General features: G+C 38.3%; 1 long non-coding RNA gene across 2 annotated transcripts in view; it reads left to right on the plus strand.

Annotated features, from left to right (window-relative positions):
• Positions 1-27438, plus strand: part of LOC108424903 — a 199499-nt gene extending 172061 nt beyond the window's left edge. For both annotated transcript variants that reach the window (XR_001857664.2, XR_001857665.2), the window contains 2 exons: positions 25008-25142; positions 27175-27438. This is a non-coding gene — a long non-coding RNA (uncharacterized LOC108424903). The remainder of the gene's footprint in view (positions 1-25007; positions 25143-27174) is intronic.
• Positions 27439-27750: the final 312 nt, after the last annotated feature.

Below are 27750 nucleotides of genomic sequence, written 5' to 3' on the forward strand. Positions count from 1 at the left end.
TACAGCTTCAGTTGCTCAACAGTCCGGGGTCTTCATTGTCGTATTTTGTGCTTCATAATATGCCACACATTTTCAATGGGAGACAGGTCTGGACTGCAGGCAGGTCAGTCTAGTATCCGCACTCTTTTACTACCAAGCCACGCTGTTGTAACACGTGCAGAATGCGGCTTGGCATTGTCTTGCTGAAATAAGCAGGACGCCCCTGAAAAAGACGTTGCTTGGATGGCGGCATATGTTGCTCCAAAACCTGTATGTACCTTTCAGCATTAATGGCGCCTTCACAGATGTGCAAGTTACCCATGCCATGGGCACTAACACACCCCCACACCATCAGAGATGCTGGCTTCTGAACTTTGCGCTGATAACAATCCAGACAGTCCTTTTCCTCTTTGTCCTGGAGGACACGACGTCCATGATTTCTTAAACCAATTTGAAATGTGGACTCGTCAGACCACAGGACACTTTTCCACTTTGCATCAGTCCATCTCAGATGAGCTCGGGCCCAGAGAAGCCGGCTGCGTTTCTGGGTGTTGTTGATATATGACTTTCACTTTGTATGGCAGAGTTTTAACTTGCACTTGTAGACGGAGCAACGAACTGTGTTCACTGACAGTGATTTTCTGAAGTGTTCCTGAGCCCATGTGGTAATATCCATTACAGAATGATGTCAGTTTTTAATGCAGTGCTGCCTGAGGGATCGAAGGTCACGGGTATTCAATGTTGATTTTCTGCCTTGCCGCTTATTTGCAGAGATTTCTCCAGATTCTCTGAATCTTTTGATTATATTATGGACTGTAGATGATGAAATCCCTAAATTCCTTGTAATTGCATGTTGAGAAACGTTGTTCTTAAACTGTTGGACTATTTGCTCACGCATCACAAAGTGATGAACCTCACCCCGTCCTTGCTTGTGAATGACTGAGCCTTTCAGGGATGCTGTTTAGTTTTCAGGTCTTACTTTTTAGTTCTGTTTTATGCATCACTTTTAGAGTGCAGAGGACATTACAAAGACTCTTATGCAAAGGAGCCACACAAGACCCTGACCCATCCCTGCACTCATATTCTGTCATGGCATGTGGTACCCCAGCAAGAACACTAAATACAGCACTGATATTGATGGTTTACTTGGGTGTGGAAATGATGGCAAAATGTGTGATCACAGATTTGTAACTCTACAGTAACACATTGCCCACTGTCTTCAATGGAAATTCTGCATAATTCAGTTCAATTCAAGTTATTCAGTGTGGTTTGACATGAAATGGGCTATTATAGAGAAATGTATTGACTGATTTCTTTACAGTGTTGGTGATAGGAACCAGGGGTCATGTTACCAGGGGTCTACACTGCAAATATAGCCACTAACGTACTGTAAAATACTCTTTTATGTTAGAACACTCTACATGTACCTCATCATCATGAATGGATTTGGAAGAAAAAAAAACACATATTAGGCCAATTGCTGATCTCAAAGCTATTGCAAAACAATGTATGAGACATCAAGCATAACCATTATGAATTATTTTTTTTTGTAAGCAAGCTTTTTAAGTCATTAAACACTTCAGACATCAGACACTAGTAAGTTTCTCTTTAAAGCTATATTTCACATCAAACCCATCTGAATGACTTTCTGCACATCTGATTATGTAGAATTCTTTTTAAAATAATCAATGGAATTCCCCTTAAATATGCTGTCTAGATCACACAGTCCTACTTATTTTGTATTCTCTGGTCATGATCTACTATCATGTTGGCTTCCTGAACCTTTTTACCCAGAATTCCCAACACTCTCCATTCCTTTTATTGAATCTTACACATGCTAGTTTTTAACAATGCAACCCACGGCACAAATACACTCTACGTGATCAATACCGGTTAAGAGGTGAGTGTGTGTGTGTGTGTGTGTGTGTGTGTGTGTGTAATAACGCTGTGATTAATGTGTTTTAAAGTCAGCCTTTATTTACTACTCTCCATCTCTGTCCTTTGTTTGGCTGTGGTGTTTTAGATCATTCAGAAATTGATTGATACGCACAGTAATCAGAGGGGTTTGCTCCAAAAGAAGCTAATGTTTCCTTGTACATCAGACTACATTGTGCAGAAATTGCGGGCTTGGAGTGACCTTTGGCCCAAGACATGGGGCATATTGTCCATCAGAGATGATTATATTTATGCACTTTAACTACCATCCTTGCCTTGTTTCTGAAAAAATGGAGAATGGAAGGCAGCTGCATTCAACCTACAATCAATACTGCGTCTGGAGGGCGACACATGGACTCATGCTAGAATACCTCCTGAGTAAGTTTTGAAACATGCAGCCACACGTTACAAGCTGTTCCTAGTTCCAGATATTCAAAAGATGTGTGTGTGTGTGTGTGTGTGTGTGTGTGTGTGTGTGTGTGTGTGTGTGTGTGTGTGTGTTAGGGCGGGGGGGGGGATAGCTGGCTTTAGCTGTCCTGAAAGAATTACATGCTAGCCTTCTCTCTCCATGCACTGTGTAATGGCAAGACATGGCTAGCAGGTGAAACTGGCAATGACTAAATTGGGGGGTTGTAAAATCACACTATCACACTAAATGACCCTTCAGTTATTAGGACCAGCAATACAGAATGCTTTTCTGTATTTGTGATGACCCAGTTGGGTTTATGATTATTTGTGATGACTCTGTTGGGTTTATGTAGTCATCCTAGGTAGTTGCCACAATGTTGTTAGGTAGTTGCTATGTAATTCCAAGAGGTTGTACAGGTGTTTCTAGGTGGTTGTTAGTGTTTCTAGGCCATCGCTATACTGCCCCAGGAGGTTGCTAAGACATTGCTAGGTCATTACTATGTTATCCCAGGTGACTGCAAAGAACAAAATGTAAAATAAACAAAACATCCTTATTTTTTTTGGTAGCGTGATGTGATCGTGTAGCAAATCGTGGTTTGTAAAGCACAATTTAAATGCTGCATTATATGAGTATATGAGATGCTTCTCCTCTCTGAATTGCTTATTTAAATTGTTTATTTTTTGGGCAGTTTTAGTAGTACAAAACAAAATAGCTGCAGCTGTCTGCATGTCTATAACTGGAACACGGAATAGTTGCAGCATTTGTTTATACAAATGTCCAGGTACTAACAAGTACATCCACTTTTGTACTAGAGTGTGTACAAATTACTGATATTATTATTTTCTATTTCCATTCTCATTTTTGGTATTATAGATGACAAATAATTTGGTTAACAAATGAACAAAAGTTAACCATAAATTAAGGAAACTGTCAGGGAAATTTGTGTGCACTCATTAAATGGTCAAATTTGAAGGCCACTGGGTCTTTTTTCTAACATTCCTGTGATTTTTAAGGAAAAAGTGTATTTTCCAAGCACTTTTGGTGTTCATTACACAATGTTGCACAATTTCAAATAATAGAAGTGAGTTAATTTGTGGACAGATATTCCTTCAAAATTACAATGTTAGATTTAAACAGTAAGGATGCATCGATGGCTCATGAGAAGGATAAACATGTGCTTACAGAAAGAGAAAGTGATCACATTCCTTTTTGCATACATAGTCTTTATGTAGTTTATCCTGTTTGTTTGTTTGTTCTCCATTTTCCTAACTCACTGTTGTCTGGACAGATGAGTTCAAAATGTTTTAACTACAAGCCAGCCATGAACTCAAAATGAACCCATTTACCCAACTAGTGCTTTGCTTCTTCCTCCACACTGACAGAAACATTGGATTTTTCAGTGCTTTTAATCCTCCTGCCATCGTTTTGATGGGGGTACCCATGAGTACCAGATCGTCTGGAGGACTCTTTTACACAGATGAGAAATTCAGATGAGAAACCCGACCCTTCCAAACAAAGAAACTGTGGTCAGTTCTGTGCATTTGTTATGGTTGCTATCAGCTCTTCACAAACTTATCATTTGTCTGTTAATGATAAAGACTTTAGATTGACTGCCTTATCGAGGTATAATATTCTATGGCTAATCTACATATGATCTACTATGGCTTTCAATGCACTAATAGCCAAATGTTAAGTGGCCTGATGTGGTGCTCAGAGAAATGGGGCAGGGAGGGAATGTCAGCCTCTTTGTGTGCATTTTCATTGTTATTCATGGGTTAGCATTTTGGAAGCTGTATGACGTGTCCTGTCTGGTGTAAGTCTGGTGTTCTTAACTGTCCTGTACATTTCAATGGCACAAGAAATTTGTTCTCAGGCCAACAAATTCAGTGCCATTCTGACCCCATTAACCTGCTGATCTGGAGCCAAGAAACCAGTGAAACAATAGATAATGAGTTGGGATGTTATGGCCATGCAGAGTCATTTATGAGATGAAGAAGCACAAAAAAGTTGTTTTCCAAGTTGATTTTGTTTTTTTTTTTTTGTCTGTCATTAATTAGCTAAGGTAACAAGATGTGATGCTTAATGCTGGAATAAATTAGTATAGGGTCTGTACATTAGCAGATTAATACCATATTTAAGTTCTTTGTACCTGCTGTGTGGAGCTAACCTCTATGTGGCAGCCAGAGCTTTTATTGTATTTTGCAGGCAAAAGCGAAACATTAACTCCACCTTGAATCACATCATTCCAGCTGATGGCATTTTGTTTACAAAATGGTCATTTTCAGCCTGATATGAAGTGCGCCAGGTTGACTGCGTAGTTTGGTGGAAGATTTGTGATTCCGGCACATGATGCCACTCCGTCCAAGCCGGCAATTCTGATAAATAAGAATCGAATTTAGTAGCAGCCGTGACATGTTGATTGATCAAAAAGCTCATGGCTAAAGCCTCCCTTCTCTCCAATCTTATTTATCCTTCGTCAAACGGTTTCAAAATCAATACTGGCCTTGTATACAAGCATCCCTGCTACAGGCGCTGGGGTGATGTGAGGAGCGGCCGGGAGAAGAAAAACACCTGCTCTCATGCTGATGGTTACTCATTTTTCCTGTCAGCAATGTTTGAAGACTAAATAATTATTGCGCGTATGGTTAGAGGCCAGGTGGGGATTATTGTGTGATCCATTCAGATAGCCAGTGAGAGAGAAATTGCCCCAAAGCAGATGGATTGAGCTACTAGGGTGATGCATCATGGAACCAAGAAGATAGCTTAGCATACAGACCCACTGTATGAGACACATTCTCTCTCATACGCATATATTTATATATTGCAATAAGACAATGCAAAATGTATACAAAATTAAAAAGAAAAATCAATACAATGATGTGCAAATCATTTAAACAACATAACACATGTTGAACAGGGCAACAAAAGACAAAAGGTAAAGTTGTGTAATGCAACAAAAAAACAACAAACAAACAAACATGATTGGGTTCCAGAGAGGCCAAGTCTTTCAGACATAAATGTGATGAGAGGTTCAGCATTTTGTGAAAGACTATGCAGGAAAATAGTGCCACAATTCAAGAATAATGTTTTTCAATGTAACATATATATATATATATATATATATATATATATATATATATATATATATATATATATATATATATATATTTCAATGTAAAATAGAACTTCATTGTCAACATATCATTAAAAGACTCTTTCTGTATTTAATAATTTCTGTATACAAAAGACAAATCTGAAAACCAATGTTGGCTGCTTGCGGTCGCTGGGCTTTCAGGCAGCACTGCATTAAAACAGACACAACTCTGTAGATGATTACAAATCACTGCATGAGCTCAGGAACACATAACAAAACACTAATATAAAAACTAATATCTGTCAACACAGTTCATCACTGCATCCACATATGTAAGTTAAAACTCTGCCATGCTAGTTATCAGTGCACAGTTCAGAGGCCAGCATGTGTGATGGTATAATGGTGCATTAATGCATATTGAAGAACATATGCTGCCATCCACATGACATGGATTTTCAGTGAAGACAGTACCAAACCACATTCTGTGTGTATTACAACAGCATGCCTCTGTAGTAAAATAGTCCAGGGGTTTATAAAAAATGGCAATAAAAAAATGATCAGTTTCAACATTTATGTTGTCTTTGTACTATTTTCAATGAAATATAGCACACACACACACACACACACACACACACACATACATATATATATATATATAAATTCAATCATTTGCACATCATTGCATTCTGTTTTGTATTTACATTTTGCAAAGCATCCCAACATTTTGGAATTTTTTTTTGCCTTCTTTGGTTCTAAGAACAATTAAATTACATAAATTTTACTTTTTTCAGTTCTCTTGTCTTTGAAATGCAACTGTGAAAAGTACAACACAAAGTAAAAACTTTATTCAGTCTTTGTATTATGTGTCTTTTACTCCTATCTAACCATTCTTTATTTTCTTTGTTCATGGTAATAACCTGTTCTCATTTGCTGTCTCACTGAAGTGATCGAGGCAGGGAGCTGTGGCTGTTGTGTGGTGGTGAGGAAAGAACTGCCCTGACTACCTATATATTTTAAGATAGATTTTAAAGTTCTGCTTCTAGTTTGTAATAGCCCTAAATAACCGAGCACCCCTTACCTGACAGAAAGTTTGTCTATGTTCCAGCACATAATACTGATGCATTCAGTAAAGTTTTTAAGCTCAGTCATCTATCCCCGAATATTCCTGGAGCTTGTTGGGTTAGCTATATGCCAAATGAACTGTAGAGAGGACGGAAAATAGTGTAATTAGTCAGAAAACCTGTTTACATCAACAAGCAGTTGCTGACACAGTGAGATGTCACTGTTTTACATTGTCCTGCTCATCAGAGAGTCTGCATGCGAAATGACATTTGTGACATTGAAAGTATGAAGGCTAGGTGAGTGGGAGTGGCTATTTAGTGGGGTGGGATGCTTGAGTCATATAATTCAGCTCTAAGCAATAAATCATAACAGCCTGCGGAGTCGCATACTTTTTGGAAAATGGGATTTCGCCATTTCACGCTTCACAATTTCTCAGATGGTAGATGTAAAAAGTAAAAATAAAAGTAAAAAAGAATGTTTATGTGAACTGACAAGGAAAATGCAGTTATGTTATGTTGTTTCTCCTTTGATTGTACAGATCCATTACATTATGTAGACGTTTTTCCAAATTGAAACATGACAGTGGTCCTCCAAACAGTCTTTAGGGCCCATTTTTGCTCATCCTTATGCGTTTTGGTACTTTTAGGTAATAGGTTTAATATACTGTAATTGCACCTTCCTGGTTGGTCCTACTGACTGCTATTAAGAACTTTAAAAAGGGCTTTGCTAGTCTACAAATGAAGGATTTAGTTCCAAAATGTTGTCAAGAACTTTCTTTTTTTTCCATGATATTCATTGTTTAAATGACTGATTACCACCGCCTTTATTAGTGAAATAAAAAGATGCTCACCATTACATGCCAGCTGTTATTCCTTTCAAAAACTCATTATATTCAAATTGTTACAAATGGATGTAGGACATTTTGGAAGGAAACTCTTCAATTCCTCCTTTCCTCATCAAAGGATAATTTCGTTTATGGGCCATTATAATTATATTATATGGACCTCTTTCTGGACACTATGTGCAATGAAACATTATTACTCAAAGTCCAGCTTCAACTCATTGAATTGATAACATGCTAAGTGTTTTCATTGTTCCAGGTGCTCGTTATCCATGCCTGCGTATTTGCCATGTAAGATGTAATAAATTGTAATCAGAAGTGTTTGTGGGAGACAGTTAAGGGGGAAAAAGCAAACATGATCCATGTTGATTTTCGCATTGATTGCCAGAATAATAATGGAAAACATACTATTGCTGTTCTCTCTTCATCGTGGCACGTGCTCATAGGTATTGAATGCGGTTGGTCTGATACGGTAGTGCGATCTTCCAGAACTGTCCATCAAACAGCGGTGGACCTTTTGCCCTCCCTGTCGGGGGTGGGCCCTCAGGGGCCGGCCTGCATTAGACTCTGTGGCAAGAGAGCGAGAGAAGACAGGGTTGATGTATAAATATAATGGATAGCCCTGTCCACAGCTGAATGGCTGTCATCAGTTTAAGCCTAATAGAGGCCTCATGTCTGATACTGACAGACTGCAGCTGAGAGCATGGTGTCAGTTCTGTATGACAGCATGGAAGCCAGACCAGGTATTTACGAGCATATGTTCTAACTCTTTTTGCTCCATGCCGAACTGCTTTAGCTATTGTACACCACATTAATCCCAACAGAATTTTAGAACACTCTTATGGATTCCTGACATTTTTCAGAGTTAGAGGCTTGTTGATCACTCTTTTAAATAAAACATTATATCATACAAATGACTAAACAAGCTGAATTAACTTTAAAGATTTAAAATGTACACAAAACTAAGGGAAAAAACTCTCAGTTCAAGATTGAAGGGGGAATGAGCACTGAAATTATAATAGGCATTGTAAAAACTGAACTGAACTGATGACTGTAGTAAGTAGTGACTAAAAGAGATAACCAGCATTTACACAAAGGCAAAAACCAGCATCAACCAACTCTACCTAATAAGTGTCATAAGTAGCTGCTTATGGCCCTGTGGCCACCAGAGACCCCCTTAACAATGGGTTATTACTGAGCTATTATGTTTTGTAAGATGCTCAGGTGAGGAGGAGGGGCATGTCTCAAAATTGAATGTATGCATCTGGACCCGATAAAGAGAGGATGAGGAGAAAAAGCTTAAAAATGAAGGTTTGTTTGTTTTTTGTGGTGTTAATGATATGCCACTTGCTTTGGCTTTCATTTGGACAGCAAGAAGCAGTGGATCTGGGGTCTGTTTAACAAAACAAATTCAATTTAAACAAGCTTTCTGAATAACTTTCAGCTTCAAGAAACGTAATGTTTCAGCCACAGCTGACTCGTTTTACAGCAGTGGTTGACAACTTTCTGATAATCCAGATTTAGGCACAGTGCTTTTGAATGGAGTTTATGCTTCCATTACTTACAATAGTCTCAAATGTCCTGTGCGAAACTAAAGAAGCAAACTTTAAAACAAACCAAACTGATCTTGGCTAATCAACGATATTTGGGGTTGTTTAATTTTTTTCTTTAAGCAGGGGACACTTTTAAGTGATGGTCAGCAAACTAACATTTACTTGGAAATCGGGGGCAATAACCATCTTGAAGGGTTTTTGTCTGACTGAAATATACAGATTGATGACTTGTTTACGTGGCATCTTCTATTGTTGTTTTTTTACCGTAAGTGCTCTCTGTTCCCGTTTTCAACAATCCCTCCATAATTTAATGTCTTCCAACTTGTGTTTGGCTCTTGGTGGACTCCATACAGCATCTCTTCAAAAGCGCATGAGGAGGGCTACTCTCTTGTGTATTCATGTTGCTGGCCTATGCTCAATAAATAACTTGGATGATGTTTATGAAAAGTAATGGGCTTTTATGAGATCACCGTATGCCATTTGTGAGTGATCCAACGCGAGGGAACGTGCTGGCCTCTGGCAGCAGAGGGTTTATTGAAATTAAAGTTGAAGCCACTTGGGATATTACAGTTAACCTGTCTTCGCTGCAGCGCTCAGTCATAAAACACATGTTCGTTGCACATTCGGATGTCAACTCCCCTGACCTATAATGGGGAGTTGGGGTCTTCATGAGAGTGTTTATCAGACTGACTGTCTGTGCCCTCTGAGCAACCCTCTTCTGAAACATCAGGCATGTCATATCACAGGCTCTATGGCTGCTTGGAGAAATGAACAGTTCCTAATGGCTTTGATATATTTATTTATTCTCCTCTCAGACTCGGAGAAAAAACTGAAATACTCTCATTTGATCCAGCTGTGTGTGTTTTTCAGATGGACAGTTATGGGAAATGAAAAGCATATTTAACTACGATTCACAAACTTGATTTGGTACTATTGGTCTGACATTGGAATTACATCTGATAATATTAACAGAGATCTGAAGTCGTGCATCACTCTGAAGTTGGTGTCATGCTTGTGTTAGGAGCTGAGCTGATTTTGCATATAGGAGCAAAGAATGGCATTTTCTTAAAACACTGTCAGTGTGTCCTGTGATAAAGATATTCCAAACCTGATAAGTTTAGTCCTACATACGTTTTACAACTGAGTGGCACTGGATGAATTATAATGCCATTTGCCAGTCGAAATATGAATAATGCTACATTCATGTTACAAACAAGTTAACACTTCTAAGCACTGAAATGATGTTGGTCATGAAGGAACATCTACTATTAAATATAAACACTATTATACAACACTACCAGCTACATTTACGGCATTTGGCCGATGCTCTTATCCAGAGCGACTTACAATTTGATCATTTTACATAGGTAGGCCAAGGCGGTGTTAGGAGTCTTGCCCAAGGACTCTTATTGGTATAGTGTAAGGTGTTTGCCCAGGTGGGGATTGAACCCCAGTCTACAGTGTAGAAGGCAGAGGTGCCTTACACCAACCAACCACTGTGTTGGGTTCTACCACAGTTAGTGACTTAACTATCATGTTTGACAAAACTTGCTGGTTTGAGTGAAAAATTATGGTGAAGTTGCCAGTGTTATCTTGTTAGTCCAATGTGCAGCAATGTTAGCTTTCATGATGTTCTGAGGAAAAATGCATGTATGTCAAGGCACATTAATGTTTGAAAACTTAAAAACTACTAGTTTTCCACATAAAGAAAAATGCTTAAACACAAAGTCGATAATATGGCCATGATGCTGACTTGAGATGTTTGAGATCATGGAAGATCAGAGGTTCAATGCCCCATCCAGGCAGGAACACTTCTCATGTACCATTAAAGGTGCTAGAGCAAAACCTTTAACATAACATTCTCTTATCATAGTAAGTGGATCTGGATAAATGGGTCCCCTAAACAATATAAAGTATTTACACAATATAATCTATATGTTTGCAATAATTATCATGTCTGATTTTGCTTTATAATGGTTATGGAAATGTAATTTTGCTCATTACACTTCATATAATTACTCTAGTGTGAACTATACTGTGAAGGTGAAATTATTATCCTCTGCTTGTATCAGTATTGGCCACAACAAGGTGGCAAACATTGGTATCAGCCCAAAAATTCTATATAGCCGGCATAGTTTAAATGGACGTTAACGCTGCTGTAAGTGTGTGTGTGTGTGTGTGCATGTATGTGCATGTGTTTTGACAGCTGGTGGACATTACACCAAGAACACATGACCTCTGCTAGCATGGGAGAGCACAGAAGCCTGTCCTGACTCGAGTTATGATTAGCCTAAATGGAAGTCAGTGGGAGTCAGGTACTTAAAAGCCTCAATTTCCAAGCCTTGGTTTTGTTTGTATATGTAACGCCATTGGACTAGAATCGCTCTTCCCTTTTTGGTGACTGGCAGGGTGTTTTGAATGTAAGTCACTCATTTTCCTTCAAGTAACCAATGAGGAAAAAGGAACTTACTTTTGTCAGTCAAAAAGAATTAATGCAATTAATGAAGTAAATGGGAGTCAAAACAAAAGCTTGGCCTCTTAATCATTTTTTATTATGAAAATGGACTGGGCCGCACATGTGATGACGGCTCTGTTTGTTTGAGAAATGTGAGGTTGCAGTGCCCAGATATTTGTGCAGCTGCAGTGGTCAGAGGGCAATGAGGAGGAGGGACCACTCAAAAATTTCTAGATAGAAGACCACACCCATAATCTCTTGTAGCACCATGACACAATGCATTATATACAGCCAAAATTTCATGTCAGTGTTAACCAATTTGAAGGTACAATATTGTCCACACTTTTAAAAACGTTCTTTACAAAAGGCAATTGTAATATATAGAACCATGACAACCCAGAGGACCATATTAATACTTTAATTATTCTTTGTCTGGTGAAATTGCTGTTCTCTATCCTGGAGACCCTCTTGTATATGGTTCTTTTGAGAACCTTTTGAAAAATTGTTCTGTAAAGCACCAAAAAGGGTTCCACTGTTGTTATGAGTCAAAGAACCCTTTTGCAGTACAATACAAACTGCTTTTATTAATCGTGTGTTGTTATGTATGTGAGCAAGGTAGGTTGTGGGCGAGAGAGAGCGGTCGCACAAAGTGAGTGTGCGTTATAGATGACAGACCACACCCACAGTGTTTTAGCTCATTTTTCACAGTCATAATTTTTATTTTGGCTTGTTTTAGTATCTGTTAATGATGTGTCGTTTGTGAATGAGTTGGATCTCTGAGCTGGTTATTTTAGGTGAATGTTGGGTACTGTCTCACTGAAAATCTTAGGACCCTCCTCCTGGATGTCCTTGAAACACCCCAAAATCACCACCATTATCCACAAACCTGCTGCCTGTTTTGTTAGTTTGGTTCTAGTTTTTGTTCTTGATGCTTTCCATTCAGTTCTTGCTATTGTTTGTTGGTGACTGCTTGATTAATGTTTCTGCCATCTGCTCGTCTTGAGATTCCTGCCTTTCCAAATTCATCCAGTGAAACTACTTATGAACATCTGAATTCTGCATTTTTTAAATAACAAATATAATGCATTTTTTTGCCAATTAGTTCATTTTTTACACTAAGGCTTTTAGGCAGTGCTACTAAGTTAGGACCCATTTGGGAGCCTGGAGATATGGCAAGCTGAACCAAATGATCTGATTCACTGAAAAGAGCAGAAAAGCCCATCACTAGTATCTGTTGTCGTAATGTCATGTTGATGCTAGTAGTAAGGTTTATGGAGAACTTGAAAGTCCATATCTCTAGTCTGAAAAGTCAAAACTGAAATGATTTTCTTTTTGTTAAGTGCAGCGTCCAAATTAAACCTTGTCCTAGCTTGTGGAGGCACGTGTTTGAGCCAGCTTGGTAGATATGGCTCTATTTCCTTTAGCAGGATAACAAGGAGTTATCCATAGCTGCAGGGACCGCCATTCTTCACCCTGTGACATAACCATTAATCATCAGAATTCTGGAACTCTCAGCGTGGCACTCCGAAACGCTCAATCATGCTTCCGGAACATCTGAGTCCCCCTGTATAGTTATACATTGCTGTATTGAGGCTGCTCCATTAATGGAAAAATAACATATCATGGGTTACAAATGAGTGCTGAAGAAGTGCGAGGACTTCAGAAATGGAGAGATAATTAGATGTCTGCGGTGGATTGATGGATGCACAGTAATTGCTTTTGTGTTATTATTTCAGGTCCAGACAAAAACGAAAAACGCACTCCTCTCCTCTTCCAGGCATTCAAATTCATTAATCTCATTAATGCATGGAATTAATATCATTTTATCGGACATTCCAGAACTGCTGGAGGTGGTTGTGGCCACGCTTAAAATGCAGAGACTGATCAATCATGCAAGGAGACGCTCATCTGGTGTGCGTTTGTGCGCAGCGTGTGTGTCATTGTGTTTTAATTTGTTGGTGGGATTATTATTAAGTTGTTTTTGCAATTTAGCTGCTAAGGCTTAACTTGTCTTGGAGGTTTTGGAGGAAGACTTGCAGCTCCATACACCTGATTGGAACACACCTGCATACACCTGTTTGGCAGGCATGTAAAATGGGCTTTGCTGGTTTTTGATCATCACCAGAATGGATCATAATCAGCTTTCGGTCCTTCCATTTCACTCATTCCTTATTCTTCTTCATTTCTATTTTTTTCTTCTGAGAATTTTCATTGATGCAAATGTTTTTTAACTTGGAATTCATCTTCCAAACTGTCCCTATTTACTTCCTAGTTATGTATGTAGTGAAGGAGGTACTGTAGTTGCTGCGTAGACTACAGATGAGGACAGTTCCTGACATATGGTGGCAGTGAACACGGAGAATGTGAAATCAGATATCAGTCTTTGTGTTGAAATACCACATGAGAAGAAAACAATTCTACTGCAAATGGAGTAAAACTGCTTACATACAGGACAGACTAGGTAGGTTTCAAGAACCAGCAACCAGATAGAGAAGGGCCTTTTCTCTGGCATGCAAATTGGCCAATCACAGACTATTTAATGCAATATGTGTGCAACACAAAACTTGAGTGGAGTTGTGGTCAACAGATGCACACTGATATCTTGTTTATTTGCTGCCTAGGGTTCCAAATAAAAACCAAGGGTAACATTTTTATGTACTATGGTACCTGACTTTGTGTTCACATACTCTTGTGTTCCCAACGTCTTGTTTTCACAGTGACTTTGCCTTATTGTTGTGTAGATATGCAGCTGAATGCTAATAGCATTTAGCTTGATAATCATCTATTTCCCTTACAGGCTGATAAAGCCAGAGCTAGTATCAATTTCCACAGGAGTTGAGAGCTGTGGTGATTTTAGCCTGCCGTTTACATCAGACAATCTGTGTACTTCTGTGGGCAGAGTGTTTGAGGCTGAAACTCTTTTAAATAAACTTAAATAAACACAATTTTTCTGCAATGTACACATCAAACCATACCCACCAAGTCCTGATTAGCAGGCAACTAACAAAATACTTTTCACACACATTTTTTAAAATATAGTGATGGCGACTAGTTGATTAGTTCCACGTAGTAGTCAACTACATACAATGCATACTACATCACACATGTGGAGACAGAACATGACTGTAAATCTCTGGTATCAGCAATATCATCTTGCCAGCTCATTATTATGCTGTGCTCAGCCATACTGGCACATTTAGGATGGGATATTCCAGTCATTTCATTAACTTCTTGTTTGTGGTTACATTTAGACACAATTAGACAATTAGACACAGCCGTGTGTCAGGTACACTTTTCATATTCAGCAACATTTCAGTTTCATTACATGTTAATGCCAAGCAGGGTCCTTTGAAACACACCCACAGTAAGTAAAACCATAACAAAGATGGTTTTGAAGTAATGCTACTGGCAGAACTACTGCAGTTGGGGTCATCACCGGCCCACGTTGCTATGTATAGACCCCTTATATTGCTGCATATACAGTTTTACGCCCATAACTTATAGTAACTGCTCAAACTCAATCATAAATGCTAATGTTGCTAACATTAAATGAAGGCTAGTAGTCAGCCAGCATGATTTGCATTATTGACTGGACTATTCCCTTAGCCATATACTTCAACCATTAGCTTACATTAGAGCACTCCTGGTTAATACGTAGAAATAGTGAGTACACAATCGATGTATACACAGTGGTGGATAGCGGAACACTGCAGATATGACTTTTTCACAAAAAAATATATTATATATATATATATATATATATATATATATATATATATATATATATATATATATACATATATATATACATATATATATATATAGTTTTAAATCCTTTTGGCTTCTGCCAACAAAATGAACAACGTCACCAGAAGGCCACATTCTTTCCCCTTGTCTCTGTAGGGGGGTTCAGATTTGTGGTGAATGTTCAGCGTGTTCCAGTGTTTCGGACAGCTTGATATGTTGCAAATACGATAAGGATGTTATCTAATCTGCCGGAGATAGGCGAGGTTGACTCTCCAACAACACTGCAAGCACAGGTGCTGCTTTATCGATGGTTGGAGGAACGTTTCACCAATAGTGAAAATGTTTATGGATAATGAGACTGGAGGGACAGAAGGATAGCGAATGTATAAGTGATATGGGATGGATGGATGCGATCATTGTTTCTGTTTCATTTTTTTTGTTTACTTTATTTAGTATTAGTGTCCAATGTACATTAAATGCAGCTCAGTATTGTTTTTTGTTTTTTTTACTATGAGATGGATATTACTGGATATTAGTTTTGAGTGTCTTTGCTTTTCACATAGAAATGACACAGTGCCACTTTTTTTTTCTGTTCCAATACTGATTCTGAAGTCTTAATTATTGACTGATACTAATATCAAAGCAGTATTTTTTTCTTTAATAACAATGCAATGCTTCCCACTCCTGTGAAGCCAGTCCTGGCATTATGTAATAGATAAAGTTTTAGCTACATTAAGCTCGTTCCACTTCTATTCTTCTTCTGCAGTTAACGTAAAGAAAGTAAACTTTTTTATCATTCAGATTTTTTTATTTGTACAGCTGTTCAAAGCTGCATTTGATAGTCATGTACTGGCTAGCATTTTTGAATTATCCTCAAAATTAGTTAAAATTGTCAGTCACAGTCACTACCAAAACATTTAGTAAAGGTTCAATAGAGGTGTGATTGTTTTAGTAGTGGCCAAAATTGAACATTCATTCATTTATTCATTAAATGCTTTATAAATGCATTTATAAAGGTTATATGGCATACATAGTGCCTTATAACACTGGGCACAAGCTTGTATAATAATGCTTGTTAATAAGAATAGAGTAAGCACTTACAACTATTATTACATGTCACACTTTATAGAGCTTTATTACAGTGAAGTTAATTTAATGTCTTATTAAAATATGTCAGTACATATTGTCGTACAGATGGTTAGAGGTGCTCTTTACAGTCTTAATAATCATGTGCAAAAAGTGTTTTGTCGGAAATTCATTACACATTGAGGATCTGATGTGGAGATCTTGCTCTGCTCCATCTCCCAGCGCAGGACCTGTTTATGGCTTGAATTAGCAAAGCTGGCTCAAAGCCATTACAAGTACCCAGCTAGCCTAGCATTATAGTTTCCTGTTAGATGAAAATAACGTCTATCAAAATCACACTACATGTAAAAGTTATGCTTTTTTGTAAAACCATTTTTCAAAGAAATCAGAGGAGTACCATGTCCACCAAAAATCAGCACTTACATCCCATATAATACCTATATTATATGGATGTTTATAGAACATTTTTGAGGTGAGTGCACTGAAAAAGAAGTCATCACACTTGTCTTCAATAGCTTTGTTTATAGCTTGAAAAATACTTGTCATGCTGCAGGCAGGTGATTAAATGGGATGTGTTATTTTGTGGCCTAACCTGATTAAGGAAATTAAATTAATGAACAATTAATTAAGGATTAATTGCTGCTCACTTCTCACTGGGAATTACTCTAAGCAACCACTCTCTGTGATCAGTGCTTTCTGTCGTGGTAAAATATGGCAGGGTGCATGAGGCACAATCATGTTGACACAAAAACTGATGGAGAGCTGTTTGGAGGTTGCACTGGACTTTATGGTCATAGCCAAAGCCCAGTTTATCTGCTTTAGTGTCTAAGTGTTTGCTGAACAAGAGAGTAATGTTATACCAAATGACATGACAGTTTTGAGGCGAGACAGTTTTTGTTAGTTGTCTTGGAGTTATAAATCAGATTTTATTCAACCCAAAATCTAAAATAGCTGCTGTTAAATTACTTATTTTAAACAAAAAATCAATATTTTTAACACTTAGAAGTCTTAGCAATAACTCAATACTTCTGTTTTACATTCACAGACATTCACATTATATAACAATACTCAGAATTATTAACTTACCTAATTGTTTTTTAGTTAATATAATGGTGCTATAAACTATTTTATTATTTGGTAGTTAAACGTTTTAAATGCTACTTGTTTTACAGCTTTCAAGCTAGAACCACAAAACTTTGCAGGAGCCCTCTTCATTCCTATTAATGTGATTATATATTTATTTATCAGGTATGAACAGGGCAATGCTCAACATACTGAAAGTGATTCAATCCCTTAGATGACATGTAATGCTTATACTACCTTTTCCACCACAGTCAGTAAACACTGTCAAATGTTTCTGGACACTCCTCTTATGTCACCATCATACAAATATGCTAGCAACACTCTAGAAACCACCTGGAATAGCATAGCAATGCCTACTAACACCTATGCAACCACCTGGGATAGCATAGCCATGCCTAGTAACATGTTAGTAAACACTTATGATACCATAGCTATGGCCCAGCAACACCTTAGCAACCACCTGGGATGTCATAGCAATGGCCTAGTTACACCTTAGCAAACACATGGGATAGCATAGAAATTACACAGCAACACTTTAGCAACCACCTGGGATATCACAGAAATGGCCTAGTTACACATTAGCAACAACCTGGGATCGTATAGAAATGGCATGGTAAAACCTTAGCAACCACCTAGAATGGCACAGCAATTGGTTACACTAGCCTCGCTACACCTTTGCAGCCTTCAAATAACCACCAAGCAATGCCCTAACAAAAAGCAGGAATACCATGGCAACTTCATGGCAACATCATAGCAAACAGTAACTACTATTTAACACTGCTAAACCCACCAATCACCAAAGGTTTCTCTTTCTAGGCACAGTTTATTATTAAATAATATTTGCTACATTTTTTTTACCATAAATTATGAAAAGACCATTGATTTACACGTTGGTGTCTAGTTTATAACATTTCAATCTTACTTTTAAACAACTTTTAACCTGACTGATTCCAAACAAGGTATTCCCTAGAACCACGTAAGCCAGCCAAAAACTACTTAGGAACATTTCTTATGCAGAATATATGGCATGAGGATCCTTAAAGCCCTGAGCAAGAAATTTGCAGCAATGTTGGATATTTTTCCATTGCTGCATAAAGAATTCATAGTACAGCTTGTAAATCGCCCTCCACTTAAGTTATGAAAAAATGCTTAACTCCTAAACGTATCCGTTGCCAAGACTAAGTTGTAATATGATCATAATGAACACTGGAGGACCATGCTGCTGTCAAGCCCCGTCCCTCTACAGGTGGCTGGGGTGGCAAAGGAGAGGAAATGGGATCTTTACACCCAATTTGAGCTGAAGTGAGTTTGCGTTTACATGGAGGATATCCCATGACCTTCACATAATGACTCCCAGACTACAGGTGGGCCTGCTCTAGTGTGGCAGTGATGGACCACATAAACACACTCAATCACAACCCCTGCTACTTTTTGGACTGTGCCCTACCGCAATGTGCAGCACTCACACACAGAGGTACAAACAACTAATAAGTCATAAGTAATTTCCAAAGGAGCATTTGAATAAGAAAACCTTCATAACGTTATAGAAGAAGGGAAAATGGTTCGTAATAACTGTTAATGTTGATTGAAAAAGGCTATAATTTCAAAATATACTGGCCCAATCACACAATGGAAAGGGAAGCTGACCTTGTTTCAAACGGTCAAAAAAAAAAAGCATTTTTCTTTTGACACTGATAATATGAACCTGAACATAAACAGACATTGCTGTTTGGCATTAAGTTCTGTTGTCTCTCGTCTGTTTTACCCTTTTTTTTACAACCGCTACAAGGCCTCTTAAGTCCTTAAATGTCTTTGTGTACATTTTTGTCATTAAGTGTAGCGCAAGAGATAGACAAAACATGATGTATCCCAAACACATACCCCAGTTGACCTCTTTCGGCCCACTCTGTGTGACCTGGAGTGAGATCAGTGCTACTGACCAGTGCATGGATAGTGATGATTTAATTATTATAATTGAGTTTAGACAACATTGTGCTTGCCCCTAAATGTAATATATCAGCTAGTGTCTGAAAAAAATTAATGCTTTTTAATCAGATTAAAAATATTATAAATAAAAATGTTGAGCAAACCAAAAGCTTTTAAGTACTACTTCACTTGTCGGTTTAACAGGTATTTCATCCAAATGTGCATTTATAAGCTCCTTCTGGTGTATGTTCATGCTAATAGTGGCCCTTGTTGGTGAAACTTCAGACTGTAACATAAGCTTTAAAGGAGTGGTTTCCAAAGCCATGCCCCTGTGCTTTACATAAGAACAAAAACAAGATGTTTTCTGTCATTATAGTGGACTCAGTCTGGAATTTTGCTATGTACACCTTTGGAAAACCATGTGGTATTTTGTTTTCAAAATGTAACTCATCTGAATCACCCAGACACTTAAGATGCATGCAAAATGAAGAGTTGTTCTCAGGTGGTATGTCCCTCTCTAGGAAACATAGCAGACTATATTTACTGTATATACTATATATGAATGACTGTTTGGACTGAGGAGAGGAGTAAATTCAACATTTAGAAAATGTACACACTACATTAAACGCATATTACAAGGAAAATCCAAACAAAAAACTTTTTATTGCACTGTTTGACACATTTTCTATGCTACATTCAAATATTTTGCATCACTTGTTGTTTTAAGAGTTGTTATTCAATAGTTACTTATATTGTGTGGATTCCAATGTTATAATCTAGACATCAAATTGTAAGCCAATGGTTTATTCATAATTTAAAATCTTTTAGGAACATCAAAATAGCAAATGTTCAAATAATAGACTATATTTATTTATAGTTATATATTATCACAAAATTATTATGAACAGTTATCTGATCAGCTAGATTTGATTACCATTCTAGAAATGAACTTTATTACAAGTTATTGATAATATGGAGCTTTCTTATTATCTTTATTATGGAATGACTATGTTCTATGCGTCCTGTTCTACTTTATTCCGTTGCTTCTTTCTTACCTACACAGATTGTCCTCTTTTCTCCTGTTTTATACTTCTACTTCCCCCTTCTTCACCCCTCCCTCCCCAAATCTCATATGTGTGCCATGTGAGTGGTGCTTTGGAGGGAGTCTGCGGTATCCCAGCACAGTGACTACAAAAGCACGGGGACATGGCAGCCAGTGTAAAGCAGCAATGAAAACAGCTGTTCACGCAGCCTTTCCCCTTTTAATGGGACTTCCGCGGCTGGCCACGGGCGGCACAGCCTTCCAATGCAACAGCTACTCTTTCCCCCCAGTACAAACATGCTCTGTGTTTAATTGTTGTCAGACTCTCTCTCTCTCCCTCTCTCTCTCTCTCTCTCTCTCTCTCTCTCTCTCTCCCTCCCTCTCTCTTTCTCTCTCTCTCTCTCTCTCTCTCTCTCTCTCTCTCTCTCTCTCTCTCTCTCTCTCTCTCCCTCCCTCTCTCTCTCTCTCTCTCTCTCTCTCTCTTCCTCTCTCCCTCTCTCTCTCTCTCTCTCCCTCTCTCTCTCTCTCTCTCTCTCTCTCTCTCCCTCTCTCTCTCTCTCTCTCTCTCTCTCTCTCTCTCTCTCTCCCTCCCTCTCTCTCTCTCTCTCTCTCTCTCTCTTCCTCTCTCCCTCTCTCTCTCTCTCTCTCTCTCTCTCCCTCTCTCTCTCTCTCTCTCTCTCTCTCTCTCTCCCCCTCTCTCTCTCTCTCTCTCTCTCCCTCCCTCTCTCTCTCTCTCTCTCTCTCTCTCTCTCTCTCCCTCCCTCTCTCTCTCTCTCTCTCTCTCTTCCTCTCTCTCTCTCCCTCTCTCTCTCTCTCTCTCTCTCTCTCTTCCTCTCTCTCTATCTCTCTCTTCCTCGGTTTCCCTCTCTTGTTCCCTCATCTTTCCCTCTCTACCTGTCTGTCTCTCTTTTTTATGCTCACTTCCTCTAACTTTTTTATCTCTATCTTTGTCTTTTGCCCACTAACTCACTCTTTCCATCTTTTTTCTCACTCTCCTTTTCTCTCCAACTCCAACATAGTTTCTTTCTTTCTCTCTGCCCCTTGTCTTTTTCTCACTCTTTTACTATTTATCAACTACACTTCTATGTTTCTCTCTCTTTCTCTCCCGCAATGTCGCTGTTTCCTTCCCCTCTCTCTCTTTCTCTCTCTATGAGTTTCTATTGAAATATATTCCAAGTTGTGGTAAAGGAAGGGATTTTGCAGAGGAAATAAACAGCATGAATGTATTTGGATCTCAGAACAACAGAGCTCAGGCCAAGCACTTACGCCATACCAGGGCCTGCCTGAAAGTGTTGTGAGTGAAATATTTCAGAGGCTTTGCGAGTGGAGTGTGTTTAAGAGTCTGTCCGCTATGGTCAAACAAGCACTCTGTCTTTTTAAGAGCGCTGTGCAGGTATGCCAATAGCAATGCTGAGCCGCATTATTTTCATGTAGCGCAGCATTGTAACATCCAACACATTCAGACGCAGCGTGAAGCACACAGCGATAGCCTGTGTGTGTGTGTGTGTGTGCGCGTGTTTATTTATTCTTGTAATGTTTTAGTACTCTCCACAAATATTGGTACACCTGGTAAAAATAATTAGGCTATAAATACATTCTTTATTGCTCATCCTTTTCATCTTTTATTGAAAATGTTGCCAAAAATCCAACCTTTATTTGAATAAATAATACAATTAAATTTTTTTTTTATCAACATGTGCCACAATAGTTGGCACCCCTTCATCCAATACTTTTTGCAAATTCCCTTGCCTGGTTATCATTCTGTCTACATCAAACCCACCTCTGGTGTTTGTGGCTAACAAGCTAAATGTTTTGTCTCACCTGATTGTAAAACATGGTCCCACTGAAACTGTAGGCACTTAAGTTTGTAGGTTCTTGACAACAGAGGCTTCCTTCGGGCAACCTTCCCAAACAACTTTTGGCTATGTAGTTGGCATCTGATTGCAGTTTGAGAAACATTTTGGCCCCAAGACCTAAATTATTTCTTTAATTCCAGTGCATCTGTGATCCTTGATTTTTCTTTGGCCACTTAAACTAATCTTCTCACAGTGTATGGAGTCACATGGACGTACATTCTCTTCCCATAGGCTCTAAACATGTCCAGTTGCTTTGCTTTAAACTTCATAATTATTGCTCTAATGGTGAAAATGGATATTTCAAACATTTAGCTTTTTTCTTGTAGCCATTTCCTGATTTGTGCAGCTCAACAACCTTTTGTCATGCATCACTGTCAAACAATCTTTCTGACAATGATAGAAGACTAAAGGAATTTGGCCTGTGTGTCGTCATGACTGACCACTTAAGCATTCCTAATCACTCAAGCAGTGGTGGATGAAGTACATAAACCACGTACTTGAGTTAAAGTAGAGATACCAAGGTACAACCCCAATTCCAATGAAGTTACACAATGACGTTGTGTAAAAGATAAATAAAAAATACGATGACTTGCAAATCCTTTTCAACCTATATTCAATAGAATACACTACAAAGACAAGATATTTAATGTTCAAACAGATAAATGTATTGTTTTAATAAATTTAAAATAAAATAAAAGTTCCACTCCACAGTTAATCTCCACAATTCTCCTTAACTGCCATACATTAATGACAATTTAAAGCCTTCCCTTGCGTTGTATACATTAGGCTTAATTTTCAGATCAGCCAGCTGCTTATAGAAGCTCATCTGTTGAGTGTTAGCACAAGGTTTGAAGAATCAAAGAATTGATCATGCTCTTGGATAATCACTTGACAAGTCCTAATGAAAAATGTTGGTCCACCTAACCAGTCCTAGCAAGTCAATTAAGATCTAATTAGGTTCTGAGAAATTGCATAGACACAAGTGTGTCCAAGCTTCAGCACATGCCACGATGACTATGTTTTTATATATTCTGCATTAAACAAATATAAAGTATGTAAACTATGCATTTACATTGGCAGAAAAATCTAGAATTTTTCATGTTTAGTCAGATTTCCTTCATAGAGACACAAAGTTTGGAATTTATGTAGTTATAGTTATGGTGATTATAAGCTAGAATTAGACATTTTCATCTTTCATGTGATGAGTTTTGCAGCTCAGCAGAGTTACATCGCACCTGATCTATTCTGATCATTTGCCCTTGTCACGATTGGCCGCTCCCAGTCCTGTCCATGTGTTTTGGTTTAGTCCATGTGCGTTTGTTTTGGTATCTGTAGTCCTGCCCCTCGTTTTGTAACTCCTCCCCTGATTGTCTCCACCTGTATCGGTCGTTGTTTGTTGTATCGGTCTTTGTCTGATTGTATTGCTCTGTGTTGTTTGCTTTGCATTCAGCTGTTTGTCATGTCTGAACTACGATCTGTTCGTATTGGCGCTATGACCCTGGACTATTACGACCCTGATTTTGGATTTGCCCTCAATTAAAATCGCTTTTATTTTATTTATTTAAAAGTCTGCACATGCGTCCGCTACCTCGCTCCCCGTTACAGCCCTTATGAATGAAATGCTACTGCTTTCTTTAAATATGTTCTGTTATATTATTATTATTATAATGATAATAATAATAATAATAATGATAAACAATTTTATATGTTATTATATTCTTCACATAGTCAGTATAATGCTTTAATTAACAACATTGACATTTCAAGACTCAAATTGAGATCTAATTTCAAATCACAATATTTTAATATGGCATTTAGATTTGATATAACAAAGATATATGTGAAACCTACTCAAGTGCACTGATTAATGCAAGATTCATCAAACAGTTTAGCATTAGGCAGTGTTGAACCTTGCATATTAGAGCTAGCCCTTCAATTCAGGCCAAAAATGTCAAAACTAGGTCAAAACAGGAGTAAAAAAACCCTATGATAAAGCTTCTGCTAATATTCCTACAGGTTTCTCATAGTTTGTTAGCACTGAGCTAACAGCAATTCGCTTCAATAGGTTTTGGTGGTTCTAGATTTAACACAGACATTTGAAACACATTCTGTGTTTTGCCTGAAGCTTCTGTCAGACATGTTAGCATATGCTTTACCTCCTAGCACTCCTTCAATAGAGACATCTAGTGTAGAGCCGCCGCTACTGTTTTATATGTTTAACAAGCTACCGATTTGGCTGTTGTTTGCACTCACGGTCCCTGACATATGTGGGACTCCCAGAAGGCATAGAGTGCCATTTGTTCTCTGAACATTGGTTCTGCTTTTAGGAAATCAAAATGTGAGTGATTGATTCATCTGTCACTTTGTAATTGTGCTGAAAGGTAATCTAACTTCTCTTCAGCTCTTAAAGTCATAACCAATAGGAGAGCTTTCTTAGCTATAGCTACCTAGATAACACAGACAAAATACATTTCTGATTGGACAGTGTTCCACTGAGTGTTTTAAGGATGTAACCTGTTTTGTTTCTTTCCAGAGCTTAAAATGAAAACAAGAGTAGTAAAGCGTTTAAACTTGCGTTTATTAGTTCCCAGAAGTCACTAGGCCTTCTCTGCTCTGAGGTTTCCCCATTGCTTTAAAGAAAATGGTCATTGTTCTTAAAGTGAGGTGTTTTCCTGCCCTTTTGCCTATAAAAGAATGTGGTTTTACTTCTTGGATCAAATTGTCATTTTGTAAATATGAGACTTTGTTTTAACAGACAAATGTTCTCTAGAAAAACAGACAAACCTGTGTACATCTGCAAGATGTAGCATATTAGTTTTTTAAAGTGACTACTGAGTATGAGTGTGTGTGTGTGTGTGTGTGTGTGTGTGTGTGTGTGTGTGTGTGTGTGTGTGTGTGTGTTTGTGGTATCAGCCCCGTCTCTTTTCTTTCTCTGACAGCTTCTGGATTTGGACTGCAGGTAATTGTTGTTGACTCTGGAGTGCAGTTTTGGCTGTATGGCAGAAAGCTGGCACTGATGCTGAGAGACCACGCTGTCCAGGCCTGGCCGACAGAGAGGCCGAGCTGGAAAGTGGGTGAGCAAGCGAATGTGAATGAGGATGTCTGTGTATTTGTGTGAGTTTGTTTGTTTGTGTGTGTGTGTGTGTGTGAGAGAGAGAGAGAGAGAGACTAAGCAAGGTTAAACTGAGTGAGGTTATCTTTATGGGCAGGGAAGTAGATCATATGAATCGGTCAAATCTGCCATTCAGCATTTAATTGGAGGTCATAAATCATCTAGAGCAGCACTCCTGAATGTGAACAGCCCTGTGTTGGGTTTTGGCCTGGCTTGGAAGTGTGTGTGAGTGTGTTTGTGTAAGGAGTTTGCTTGCAGTCATGTTGGACTCTTCCTCATTCTGCCCAGAATGCTAACATTTATTCAAAATAAGCATTTATTTTAATAAAGCCATTTGCGTTTTATCAATTTCACATGTAAAGGCCTGAGAACAGAAAAAAAGATACAGCCTTCCTCAGAACTGTACTTGCTAGTGGAATAGCTTGACCAACATGCTAATATGGTTAACAGTGAATGGAAGCTAATAACCACCAAGTAGCTTGATCTCACAAAACATGTGAAAGTGGCAAACAGTAAATGGAATCTACTAACTAACAATTAGCATGATATCATTTGCATAACGCTAAGTGGAGGTGGGTTGTTTTCATTTATTTTTAGCAGCATTAGCTTTTTCAGCTGAACTGTCCCTCTGACAGCAACCTGAATTGAGCGTGTCACTTTTTTGGCAGTATATAATCTGCCATCGAAACAAACTACTACATTATGTACATTAAGTTTGTCACTTTCTAGATTAGGCCTGAACTCTATAAAATAAGTTTAGATCTGACCAAGTATGTCCACTCTCCTTCTAGCAGGCATCGATCCCAGTAGTGGATAATCCATAGAGACAAATCTGTGGTGCTTTATGACCTGAATCCATATGTTCTCTGCATGAGGTTTAAAGGAAGCAGACAGGCAATGAGTTAAGCCTGTAAGGTCACTGGCTCAGACAGTAATGGCAAACTGCAGTATATTAGATCTCCATTTACAAAAGAGCCTCTTAGACCTTGCATTGAAGAGAAAAAGCCAGTAGTACTGACTGTATTTTTGTTTCTTTTTATGAACATGAAAAAATAATGAATGAATGATATAAAAGTAAAATAAGTATATAAATACAAAAATATTGTATAAATATTAGGAAAATAAACATCAATTTCCTACGAATTAATTAATATGCCAGTTGACTTTTCACTGCAAGTGTTCTGGCAGTCTCTAGGTAAATAACACCTTAATTGAATGTTGAGGTGTAATGTTTGCACTGTAATCATGTAATGAATCATCCATCATATTTCACTCCCTCTTATACTTCACCCTCTCAGAGTTTGGGAATAATTTTTTTTGGAAAAAAAATAAAAAGGGGAAAAAAATCTAATAACACCAACATTCCTTCAATGGCTCCTTTTTCGTGCTTGTGTTTTGTTTCTGCGTTACTTTACCTGCCGGGAATGCTGGAAATATGACGGTTATGAATAAGAGCTCTTGTTGCAGAGGTGGCCGTGTATGTGATGTGTGAGGTCGCGCATAATTTGGGCCTTGTCTCTCCTCAGGTGGTCAGCCAAGGGTCAGGGCCTGGCCAGGCCTGCCTCCTATTTGCATTCAATTAGGGTTACGAGCTGCGTAAATGAAAAAACTTGCGCAGTGTGCTCAGGAAAGTGAAGCGCACTGAGTTTCTCTTTCCACTGCTGTTCTGACTTTTTATTATTTATTTTAGTTTTTTGCTGCTGCTGCTGCTGTACGAAGCAATTAAGTATTAAAAGAAAACGAAGGCGGAAAACCACGGGAGGAATTCTGAAATGAAATGATAATTAGTCGTTTCTAAAATAAGGAGCCATTAGTAGCGGAGGTGTCAGAAAAGTCATGAGGAGGCATAAATCACGAAGTGTCGTTTTCACACGCACATACAGCAAACACACAAACACACATGAACTGCTGTAACAACGTGTACATGTGCTGCCAGTGTGATGTCCTTGGGGAGCACTGAAATGTTTTTCATACACTCTCTTCTCATCCTGCAGGAACAGCATGATGTCCCACACACAGAAAGGACATTGAGATGTTCACTGGTTTGGATGCGGCCCATCTGTCTACAGTAATTGGTGGAAGAGTGGGGGGTGGATTGTGGAGTGTACTCAGAAATGCAACAGTTGTATCTCTGTTAGGGTCCATGTTTACCTTGATATCAACAGATTCTAAAGAATTAATGGAATGTTCCAGTGCTCTTATCATGGAAAAATGTATTTTTCTCAATTTCATGAAATAAAACAGTTTCAGGTAGTAAAGCTTCTGGACATACCATTCACTCTACCGTCCATATACTCTCTATATGGAAAGTAAGCTGCAAAGGCAACCTGTTTTAGGTTTATTGTTTTTGTGATGTCACAAAGACCAACACATGGAGTGGAAAAAGTACAAAGAAACTGTATTGAAAGTATAGGTGAAAAGAGGGAGTCTGGTGCTCAAGGTATATTTAAATGAAAGTAAAAAAATCAACATGTAAACATAGTTTACCCAAGTGCACTCTATAAAAGAATAAATCTGTAAAAGACAAAAAAGGGTCTGACAGCAGGGTACCAGACAAAACCTGTTCACAG

Source organism: Pygocentrus nattereri, chromosome 25 (assembly GCF_015220715.1).
Source record: "Pygocentrus nattereri isolate fPygNat1 chromosome 25, fPygNat1.pri, whole genome shotgun sequence".
Lineage (NCBI taxonomy): Eukaryota > Metazoa > Chordata > Actinopteri > Characiformes > Serrasalmidae > Pygocentrus > Pygocentrus nattereri.